Here is a 12,140-nt window from a genome sequence, read left to right as displayed (position 1 = left end):
CATAGTTTAGGCTGATATCCAATACAGTTCTGGGGTTGTGCTGCATTGTAGGAGTTGCCGTCCTTTGGATGAGCTGTGAAACCAAGGACCCGGCTGCTTGTTCAGATGGACATTAAAGAGCTCATGGCTTTATTTGACAGAAGATGGGTGTTTCTCCTGCTGTCCTGGCCGACAACCTCCTAGATAAAATTGGACTTCTTGGCTGTTTGTGACAACAATTAGTTGCTGCAATCTCCCTCCAAAAATATGCATTCACAGCACTTTCCAGTAAAGGACAATGCCCCAAAGTCAAATGCAAGGAACATAATTTGATTAAAAAATTCAAAAATCTGCATCATCTTAAAGTTTTGAGTTAATGGTCTTCAAAGGTAAAATTGTGAGAACATTCAGGCCAGATTGCTTGCCTGCACTAGTCCTCGTTGATGTTAAATTTCATAAATCCTTCCTCGGGAATGTTGTGTACAAATACAGTTTCTATCCACAGTAACCCTCAGAGGCTTTATTTCTTTTTTATTGTACATTTGCAGTACATAAAATTTGCTGCTACAAAAGTGTCAAAATTTCAATTTGTAAACAAATCACAGTACAAACCCTTGTGTGTTATGTGAACTCCCATACAAATCATACTGAGAGTTTGCGTCTTCTATACTGTACATTTAGAGCAAGAATAAAGACACTTGAGAGTGATTAGAAGACATTAATCTCAAAGAGGGGGTCATCACACCATTGCAGACTGTGAGAATTGTGTAATAAGTCTGGAGATCTCATCAAGGTTTCCATTAGTATTATAGCACATTGAGTAACATTCTTGGGATTGTTTAAATCAAGTGTAAGCATTTTATTGCTTTACAGTGGTCACCGAGGTGGATATTGTTTTGGTCAGCCGGGTATCTTACACATGCGGAAACTCATCACTATGCTTAAGAGTATCTAAACCAAACTGAGAGTTTAATGCATCCCACCTACAGATGGAAATCCCAGCGATAGATTGTTGGAATGGAATGCGCACTCTCTCCCTGGAGGAACACATCCCGCTTACCTAATTCCAGAAAGTATTAGGCGAAGTTGGCAAGAGCCAAGGCTTGGACACCCCAGTTGGGGTACCGAAGTGGATGTTAAATGCTTCAATATAAAACCTGTGATATTTGTCATATGTCTGTACAGGACTAATAACCACAGCACAACCTTCCTCATTGTGTCATCTTTTTTCTCTGGTCACTTCTTTGAGAACGCTGGTAATGTAGCAATGCCTTTCAATACCAAAGGTGCCGTGTTTTTTCATGCCAAGGAAATGTGAACAAATGTTTTTGCGATATAATAGTGACTGCCTTTTGTTATACTGTAACTTTGTAGTATCAGCATTCATTCTTTCTTGATGTCATTAACTGTATCTCTTGTGCTGGGAAGTCACATTTTACACATTTGTGACCAAGTGGTCAGCAGTTATTTAATGGTTCACCTATAAAATACATAGTCATTGCACAATATAATAAATCCTATGAAACACTTTGAGATGTGCTCCTGAAATGAAAGACACTACATCAAATGCAAGGATTATTATTATTATTATTCAGGTTACCTGTCTTTTCTGAAAACAGTAGGTCAGCTGTTGTGATCAGAAATAGATGAAATGATTGTTTAAAACATTGTTTTAGTTCAGTGAGGAATGTTTATGCTTCTTGGCAAGTGTGGTATGACAGTCTTGATTATAAATTGGTTGTTTTGATCAGGTGAAGGTTACTTATGTTTGTTAGGCAGTATCAAATGACTCGTGGAACTATAAGCCTAATTAAAATTAGCTGAACTGTAGAATTTATATCTGAGGTTGCCATATGTTGCGGGGGAGCTGGTATAACTCTAGATAAAATGTTCTGGGAAAACGTCAGTATGTTATGCCTTGAAGAGTTAAATTGGTTCAGAAATAAGAATTGTGTTTATCACAGCTGCTGTTTTCTTGTTAATTGTTGATTTCAGGGTCCTGGATTATTTTCATCAGAATCAGCCCATAGAACAGTCCCAGCCTGTTTACTCAACAACAACAACAACAACCACAAAATTACATTTGTATGGTGTCTTTCATGTCGGGAGGATGACCCAAGGTGCTGAACACAGCTATCAGGTAGGTGGCAACTTGATATTTAAAAAAGGGTCAATGATAAAAGCTAAACTTTGTTCAGACCAAGAAGGGTAAGTTCATGTGTTCAGTCTGAATTAATGAGAGAGTGAGTACGTATTCCACTCCTCCTGGAAGTATAAGAGTTTACTGGGTAGAGTCGTAATAACTAATGATGTCAAAGGAAGAAGAGGAAAAGGAATGCATGTTCAGCTCACTCGAGGTGAGGAAAACTAACAAAGTATAAATGTAAATTCCTGCAGATGCTGGAAATCCAAAGGATTGAGGCAAGAAGTGGGGGAGTCAGCAGGTATATGAGGAAGGCAGAAAAGAGGGACAAGGGGTAGAGAATCCAAGCGTGGAGCGATTGAGCAGCTTGAGGCCAACAGGAGGGTTACGACTCTACCCAGAGGATGGGGTAATATTGTTCTTCATTTCTTTATTTTTCTGAAACTTATCACTTGTGCAGTTATATTTGCTATACTCTGCCTGACTCAATAAAAGATTCTATGCAACCATATTGATGTCTCCTTCTGAACATCTTACAGAAGGAAGAACTTCTATCTGAGGTTCTGTGACTCAAGTCACTTGACCTTGACTGTTTCAGATTCCATCAATTCCACTAATATTGTGGAAAAAAAACAAAAGAGAAGAACGGGCTGCAACAATACAAGAAAAACAACTGCAAGAGATTCAACACCTGCTATTATTAGCATTCCAGACACAAGAGAAACAATAAGCAAGAGATGTTCGCTTATTGCCTATGAACTTTGCTATTGTTGTTACAGTGATGTGCTATACGTGAGAGTAACAGCCAATATTTTTCTGTCATAACCCTGCCTACTGTAACTATGCTTATTGAACCAATGTGAAATTACACATCCTAATACGTAAATGAATTGTTGAACATAAAATATAGGTACTTTGATTCCTCTGTTCACAGGTTCCTAATTTAAAATATCGGCTGAACAGATATTTTCCATCTTTTCTGGCCACACTTTTGTCCCTTTTGTCAGGGTTCAACACCGTCATCAATACCACTATTGGCTGCAACTTCAAACCCAACACAGCACTCGATGTGGTGTGGTGGGAACAATTGTTGTGCATCTATCCATGCAATAAGACCTGTAATGTTAGCTGAGGTGGAGAAAATTTTCATTGGTTCAATTGTACCCCGATATTCTGGGGATGGTGTATATCTTCCCTGGAAACTACCTGCAAGTGGGAAGCAGTATACTGGCCTAACCCATCAAACATCACCGTCAATAATTAGCACATCGTTCGTTGCAATTCCCACCTGGATATATCACTGAGTGTTCAACATTTTAATGTTTTTGAACATATTAATACTTGTCACTATAAAGTTCAGAGTGATGCTGCTGTGTGGGATGCTTGTGTGTTTTGTACAGTGCTAATCAATCATTTGAAGTGTCGGCATACCAGCTGGAGAGAGGAGCAAATAGAGACAGGGTTACCGAGGCTGAGAGGAGTATAAGAGGGTCATGGACTGATGATTTGATTCTGACTATTTGTGTCTCTATGCAGATATAATTACTGTTATGCCATGCATCTAAAAAAAGTGATGTTTGGCATTTGTGATTAAATACCTGCAAGAGTATAGACACTATAACAGCCCTTAAATAATAGCTTTGTTGATAGGAAACACTTAACATAGAAGCAGGGAGGTTCTCATCCAGAACAAGTTTTTTTTATCACTTACAACATGATATAGCTGTGACTATAGTTTCTTATTCAATCTTTGCTGACAAGTACCCAGGACATGAGTGTGGCTATGGACCAGAGAATTTTAATAATAATAATAATAACAAAATAATCCTTGCATTTCATGTAGTGCCACTTCACATCAACAAGATGTCTCAAAGCACTTCACAGGCTCTTACTATGCAGTGTAGTGACTGTGTATTTGTAGACAAACTTACTTTGAATACTTTTCAGTTTTAATGCTGAAATAAACATTACTATTACAGTTGTGCAATCTATTTCAATGTAACAATTAGATCAATTTCAATAATATTAAAATGACACAACTAAATTCTCCACTGAAAACCAAATTGTACCTTAAAAACAGTATTTGATTGCTAGTTCCGTTTGCTCTTTTATCCCTCTTTTCTCTTTAATCTCTCTCACTCTTCTATTATAATTGAAATTTTTTTCTACCTAATCTAACTAATCATGGTTTGTAAGTCATTTGCTTTTAAACAACAACAACAACAACAAATTACATTTGTATGGCGCCTTTCATGTCAGGAGGACGTCCCAAGGCGCTGGACAGTCAGGGATCCGCACCCGAGCTGGTGATCGGGATCAGGGCGGGGGGGGGGAGGCCAGGGAGGGTATGTGTAGGAGGGTGACCAAGTTAGAGTTGAAGAGGAGGGTCTTGAGATGGATGCTGAAGGAGGTGGAGAGAATGTGTGATAGAGCTCCAGAGGGTGGGGGTAGAAAGGCCGAAGGCCCGTCCGCCAATGGTGGGTGGGCTGAGCGGGGCACATGAAAAGCATTCATTTAAAAATATATATTTAGCGTATTTCTTTTTGTTTCGCCTCGCTATCAAACTTGGAAGAGTGAGTAAGTTGCTAAAGAGTTTTCACATTTTTTTTGAACCCCCAGGTTGCATCAGATATTCAACCAGGTAAATCGTCACTGTTTTTACTCCATGAGTTTACTCATAATGATTGAGTAGACACATCATTAGTCCAGATCTAGCCACCTCCTAGTTTGCAAAAACAGGTTATGTGCGTATTGAATACAAATGCTAGTTATATATTGGAGGGTCCTTGTTTGATCTCCATTTTATAATAAAATAATAATCTTTGCATTTGATAAAGCGCCTTATCATGTCTCGAGATGTCTCAAAACGCTTCACAGAATATGAAGCTGTAAAGTGAATAATTGACTGTATATTTTGTACTCAGTTAGCTGATATTAGCTGGGGTTTCAATATCATGAAATTTTTGGAGAGGGGCAAATAAGTTAGGTTTCCTAGCCTGCACCCTACCCCCAAACATAGGTGTTCAGTCAAGACACGGTTCGGTTTGGAAACAATGCCCTGTGGCAGGACAGTCTGTTGACACTTTCAAAGCTCACACATGAAGAATGGCTCATTGAGCAAGATACAATTCAGCACCCACGGAATCATTAACCATCAGTGAAGATTGTTGGGGAGAGGATTGTCTTTAAGTGTGTACTAAACTTAACTGGCACTGCTTTTTATGCATGCACAGCTTTATACATGATTCTTTATTCTTATATATAGCAACAGCATATAGCTGAAGGCAATGGAACAACACAGATGCCTTACAGATTGAATTTAATGGCTGCTTCAGAGCACTGAAATTATGCTGGAATGCAATTCCTCCACAGACTATTACAAAACAGTCCTGAAGAATTGAAAATGTAAAACTGGAAATGACAGAAAAAAATGTCAGTTGTGAGAGAGTGACACTCTGCTCCTCGGAGAGGAAAGGAGTTAATTGGAATAGAAAGGGTTATTGTGAGGTCCGATTTGTGTCAAGTCATGAATGAACCAGCAAAGCATTAAAAAAAAGCATGGAGCTGAGGTAAGCAACAGAAGCAGAGTGTACACCCAATGGTGCTGATGGCACGGGAACTATGAGTCATCACTATTGTGGATGCCCCCCCAACCCATTTGTTTTGACAAAGTTATTACAGTATTTGCTTTTGGAAATGAACTATAGGAGAAGGGGGGTTGCGCTGAATTGTCGGAGGTGCAGTCCTATGGATAAGATGTTAAATGTCTGCCCATTTAGGTGGATGTTAAAGATCCCATGGCACTACTCGAAAATAGAAGGGAGTTTCTCTCTCTCGGGGTCCTGGCTAACAATCCCCAAAATAAAATTGGTCATTCTTTCCATAGCTGTTTGTGGGATATTGCTGTGACAATTGGCTGCTGAGTTAATCCACTTTACAGTATATCTTGTGAAGCGCTCAATGACGTGATAAGGTACTATATCAAATGACAGGATATTGTTATGTTTGGTGTGTGAATAAAATGCTATTTTTAAGTTCAACCTGGTGGCAGCACGGACTTTGTTTGGTGCCACAAACACTGCGTTACCACATATGGTAGGAGTGGTGGGATTCACTCAACAGGATAACCCCTGGTGGAGCGTCCAGGAAAAAGGAGTCTGAAGAAGCTAGTGGTGAACTGGGAACAATTAGTCCATAAGATAATGATATAACCACTAGGGGGCAGCCTCCCATTGACTATAACATGGCTGATTGACACCCTTTCTGAATTACCCCCAGGTTTGGGGGTTTGAAGATGCAAGAGGCTGTATAAAGACGAGAAATTGTTCTGGCCCTGAGGCAATGATGACATTGCATGATCAAAACCATGTGCATGGAGTGAGTGAAGATATCCTGTACAGGGAGGAATGGGGTTTGGAGGTCCGAAGGAGATCGTGTAATTGGTACAAGTTGCCGAGATTGACCAAGGGCTTTTTGCAGGGTGAACTTCAGGGAAGCGATGAAACCAGAGCCCCTGAGATACTTGGTAGCTGTAGATCAAGAGAACCCGACCACTGTCTTGGAAATATAATTAAATGACTGAATAGTGGCAATTACAATCAGTCAACCACAAAACTGCAATTTGCAGTGGATTTAAAAGAAGATATTGGTTGGATCGAAATGTCAAGCACTCCTGCAAGTGAATTTATTTCAAATGCTCTTGAAAAAGCTTGTTGCAGAAACCTTGAGGGGGAAGTGCATATCTATGGAGATGAGAGGTCCCAGCTGAAAGGCATGAGAACCTCATGGCGATGTCCCTGAAGAAACAAAGGAACAGTGACATTATGGACTCCAAAACCTCCTCTGCGCATTCACACCTGAGCAGTGAGACGAGATGAATCCTCTACCCAGTTGGAGACCTAGAGAGCTACCCACTGAGGTACCCATCTGCAGGTTTGGAGGCAAATGTTAAAGGTCACATGACATAATCAGTACCATATATTACCCAACAAAAAAACTAAATATGTAACTAAATCTTTTTGTATTGAAAGGAAGAAAAATGCGCACTAAATGCACAATAAATTCTGTTAAATGATGACTTCTGATATTGCACAATACACTAACACAATGAACAATGTTTCCTTGGTGCACCAGCACAAATGAACCATTGACTGTTGTGGCTAGAGCAAGTGGAAGATTTGAAACCTCCTTTTAACCTTCCCACTGAAAATATCCAGGTTAGGGAGATAGCATTTACAGTATTATGTATACACATTGCTTTTTTTGTTGTGCCCTGACACCCAACATTATATTATTTTGCTTAAGCTTTGATGTGATTCTATCCTGAATAATGGATTTCCTTTGATTGTACATGGAAAATGTACATTGCCTTAAAAAATGACAGTGCTGTTTTCAGATGGTGTGTTCTACTTTAGTCACATTCAGTAACCTAGATTTGCACCAACATACAGTATAGGATAAAAATTTATATAATAATTATCACTGTTATGATAATTATCACATTGTGGGACATTCCACACATAGTAATGTCTCAATCAATAATTGCTGCGGAGGAATACTATCCCTGACGATTCTAATCCTTGCCTTTGATTTGGTGCCGCTAACTTGGAAATGTTCCAAAGCAATTTACAGAAATGATTGTTAATCTTGGTGACTGTGTATTTGAAAGTAGATGCAGTACCCAATTTTCACACAGCAATGTCTCATAAACAACCAAGAAATGAATGAATACTCAATCCACGACTGTCTGTGGGACATTGCTGTGTGCAATTGGCTGCCGCATTTCGGCCACAAAATATACAGTCAATTCACTTTACAGTATATTTTGTGAAGCGTTTTGAGAGGTCTCAATAATAATAATAATCTTTGCATCTGATATAGCACCTTATCATGTCTTCGAGATGTCTGAAAGTGCTTCACAGAATATACTGTAAAATAAATTGACTGTATATTTTGTGGGCAAAATGCAGCATTCAATTGCGCACAGCAGTATCCCACAATCAGTCGTGGATTGAGTGACCAAATTATTATTATTATTATTATTTTGAAGGAATTATGACCCCTGGAAAAGCGATCCGCCAATTGATTAATAACCTGGTTCCTACTTACTGGTAGGTAAACAGAGGCGTGTGGAGTAAGGAAACTTGCCCAACATTTCGCCCTGCCGGGAATTGAACCCAGGTCTCTCGCTTGCGAGACGAGTGCTCTAACCACTGAGATCCAGGACTCCATTATTATCATCAATGACGTGACAAGGCACTATATCAAATGCAAGGATTATTATTATTATTATTTTCTGGAGAATGGTTGGCCAGGACACAGGAAGAAACTCCCTTCTCTTTTCAAATGCAGTGTCAGTCTGATTTAGTTAGTAGCACTCTCACCTCTGAGTCAAAAGCTTGTGGGTTCAAGCCCCACATTGGAACTTTGAACTCACCATAATCTAGGATGATACTAGGCCTACAGTATTCACTTTAAAATAAATTCTGTCACGCTCTTTCAGATGTAAGTTTTTATATAGGTCTGAACTCTGAGCCAAACTCTGAACTCTCTCTCCTCTTTTGTGAACTTTTGTCATAAAATATTTTATTAACATAAAAAAAGTCCCACGTACTGTTTGTGGAACACTGCTGTGCACAATTGGCTGCCGCGTTTTGCCAACAAAATTAACAGTCAATTCACTTTACAGTATATTGTGTGAAGCGCTTTGAGACAGCTCAACGACGTGATAAGGTGCTATATCAAATGCAAGTATTATTTATAATTATAATGTCCTCCTTATGTAAAAGGCACTATATCAAATGCACAAATATCAAATAGTGTCATGGTTTCTTTCATGTCCACCTGTTCAGAGAGATAGGACCTCACTTTATCATCTCATCTGAAGGATGGAACCACTGACAGTGCTGTACTCCCCAAAACAGTACTGGAATGTCAGCCTAAACTGTAAGCTGAACGATCTTCAACCCACAACCTCCAGAAACAAAGGGTATATGCTACCAACAGAGCCAAGCTGGTAGTTGATTGAGATGGCCAATGGTGCCTTTGGTCCTGCTGTTTCACAGAACCCAACATTTCATGTCAGTTCAGGAAATACCAGCATAACACAAATTTAAAAAGATATTGCTGTAATCCTTGAATCTCCAAAGCTGGAATGTGAGCTACAACAGGCTCAACAATGAGGCTAGTCTGGCTCTAAAGACTGTTGGAACCAACTTTTGGGTGAAATGAAATTGGGGGAGGGTGGCAGCTTTTTGCTAGACCATCACAAGGAGCAGAATGTACTAATGCTCCCTTCACATTTTTCTAATGGGAGCTAAGATCACTGAAATATTGATTTAGAAATTCTTACACGTTAGGACAAAATGCTTCATCACTGGGCTGCTTTGTTTCACTATGACTCATGTGTCCCACTGCACTGTTTGGGGCTGCAGTGGGAATTCCAGTTCTAAATCAGCACCCTCATCTGTTTTCACAAGAATGTACAGTAATAGCAGATCTCTGACCTTTATGCTGTCTAGCATGCCTCACAGCTATTGTTTCTGAGTAATTGTTCATACATGGCTGACCATCAGAGATATACCAGGTGGTGTTTTAGCTCTGGAGTCGTCCACAAAAATGACAGCAGGGAGGTATTGTTTGAAACAAAGGACTCTCTGTCTCAGTTTTTTTCATTATGTGAAAAGTGCAATGGCGCAATAGTACCTAACTTGCAGCAAGCCATTGAGCCAACAAGTACCAAATGTAATTTGTTGCGCTTACTTGTTGAAGATATAGTACTTGACTGATTCTTCTGTTTCTTTTGCTTGACCTAGATTTAACCACCGCTTAAATTTACCTTCTGGACGGTTTGTGAGCAGTACCTGGGAATGCTGCCAGTGTGATTCAAGAACTGTCTTGCACATGTTCTAAGTTATCACTTCCTTTTCAGCTTTTACAATGCGCTGGATAAACCCACTTTAATTCCGTTATTGGTTTATTTTTTCTGTTGCTATTTCTATAAATACAAAGGTACTCCAATTTGTGGTGTCCTGGCCAACAAATCCTTCAAATCAAATACTGTTTGTGGGACATTGTCTGCAGGCAAACTGGCCTCCATGTTTCACCCACAAATACACAGTCAATCTACTTTAATGTATAACCTATGAGGCACTTTGAGTCGTCTTGAAGACATGATAAGGTGCTATATCAAATGCAAGGATTATTATTTATTATTTAATAAATAATATTAAATAATCGAACAAGACACCTAGGTTAAGAACCTAGGTGTCTTGTTCGACCCTCAACTGTCTTTTCTCTCACACATTCAAGCCATGACCCTCTCTGCCTTCCCTCACCTCTGTAACATCGCCCAACTCCGCCACTACCTCACCCCTCAGGCCGCTGAAACTCTTGTTCATGCCTTCATCACCTCCAGCCTCGACTATGCAAACACCCTGCTTCTCGGCCTTCCCAACTCCTCCCTCCACAGGCTGCAGATAATCCAGAACTCTGCAGCCCGTGTCCTCTCCCGCACCAAACTCTGTGACCCCCATATTCCCCACTTTCGCCCGACTCCATTGGCCACCTATCCTTCAGAGGATCCAGTTCAAGATCCTGGTCCTCACATACAAAGCCCTCCAGGGCCTCGCCCCACCCTACCTCTGCGACATCCTAACCCCCTACCAACCCGCCTGTTCCCTCCACTCAGCCGGCTCCGGTCTGCTCCACGTCCCCTGACCCACCCATCCCACGATTGGCGGGAGAGCCTTCAGCCACTCTGTCTCCAATCTCTGGAATTCCATCCCCCCTTCAATCCGCTTCGCCCCCTCCTTACCTCTTTTAAGTCCCGCCTCGAGACCCTCCTCTTCGACTATGCCATCGACTACCCCACTTCCCCTCCCCTCCCTTCCCCCACCAAACCCAGCTCGGGTCTGAAATGCTGTACTCTGTCCAGTACCTTGAGACGTCCTCCCAATGTGAAAGCGCTATACAAATGTAATCTTGTTGATGTTGTTGATGTTAAACATGATTCCTTACATGAAAATTTCCATTGACCCAGGGGAACACTCTTCCGCTCCATGTCAGAACAAAACTCCTGCACGTCAGATGGGTCTTACTTCCAATTACCTGCTTCTTGTAAATAGCTTCTTGGGAATCTTTACCTAATCTGAAAGGCAGCAGCTTCATAATGTGATAATGCCACTTGGTTTACAGTGCACAGTGGTTGTTTAAGCTGCCAGTACCATTCATTGGAGTATCAACATGATTAACCCAGCATGAGCGTAACCTTGGTTCAGACTCAAATGTCCAAAGAATGAACTGTTTGCATTGATCAAAACCTTGGACATTGAGGGTTTAATTTGCAGGTTATGTTAACCATGTGCAAGTACATAAGCAAAGAAGGAATTTGCAGGGCTCTTAAATCATTTGCTTCAGACTCCACGTCTATATTTCTAAAGTGCTTCCTTAAACAATGGCAAGTCATATGTAAATAAGAAATGCAAAGGGCTTCAAAGCAATGACAATTCTGATGTACAACAAATTACATTTGTGTACGCCGTCTCACATCAGGTGAATGCCCAAAGTATACAAGTATATTTGCAGAGTCCTGTAGCTCAGTGGTTAGAGCACTCGCCTCTCAAGCGAGAGACCTAGGTTCGATTCCCAGCAGGCCAAAACCTTGGGCAAGTTTCCTTACTCCACACGCCTGATAATAATCCCTCAAAAATTTGTTTTTAAAAAAATTGGTCACTTCAATCCACCACTGTTTGTGGGACACTGCGGTGCGCAATTGGTTGATGCATTTCGCCCACAAATATAGTCAATTCACTTTACAATATATTCTGTGAAGCGCTTTGAGACATCTAGAAGATGTGAAAAGCACTATATCAAATGCAAGGATTATTATATTATTATTGATAGCTGATAATAGGGGGACTTGAATCTGCAGCACCAAAGCTGTAATGTGGCAGGAATATTCCAAAGTAAACCATCCAGCACCTCTATAAAGAAACTGCTCAATTAGAACAGTTGAATT

The sequence above is a fragment of the Callorhinchus milii genome, unplaced genomic scaffold (assembly GCF_018977255.1).
Source record: "Callorhinchus milii isolate IMCB2004 unplaced genomic scaffold, IMCB_Cmil_1.0 Scaffold32, whole genome shotgun sequence".
NCBI lineage: Eukaryota > Metazoa > Chordata > Chondrichthyes > Chimaeriformes > Callorhinchidae > Callorhinchus > Callorhinchus milii.
The sequence above is the reverse complement of the archived record's forward strand: the minus strand, read 5'-3'. Positions refer to the sequence as shown.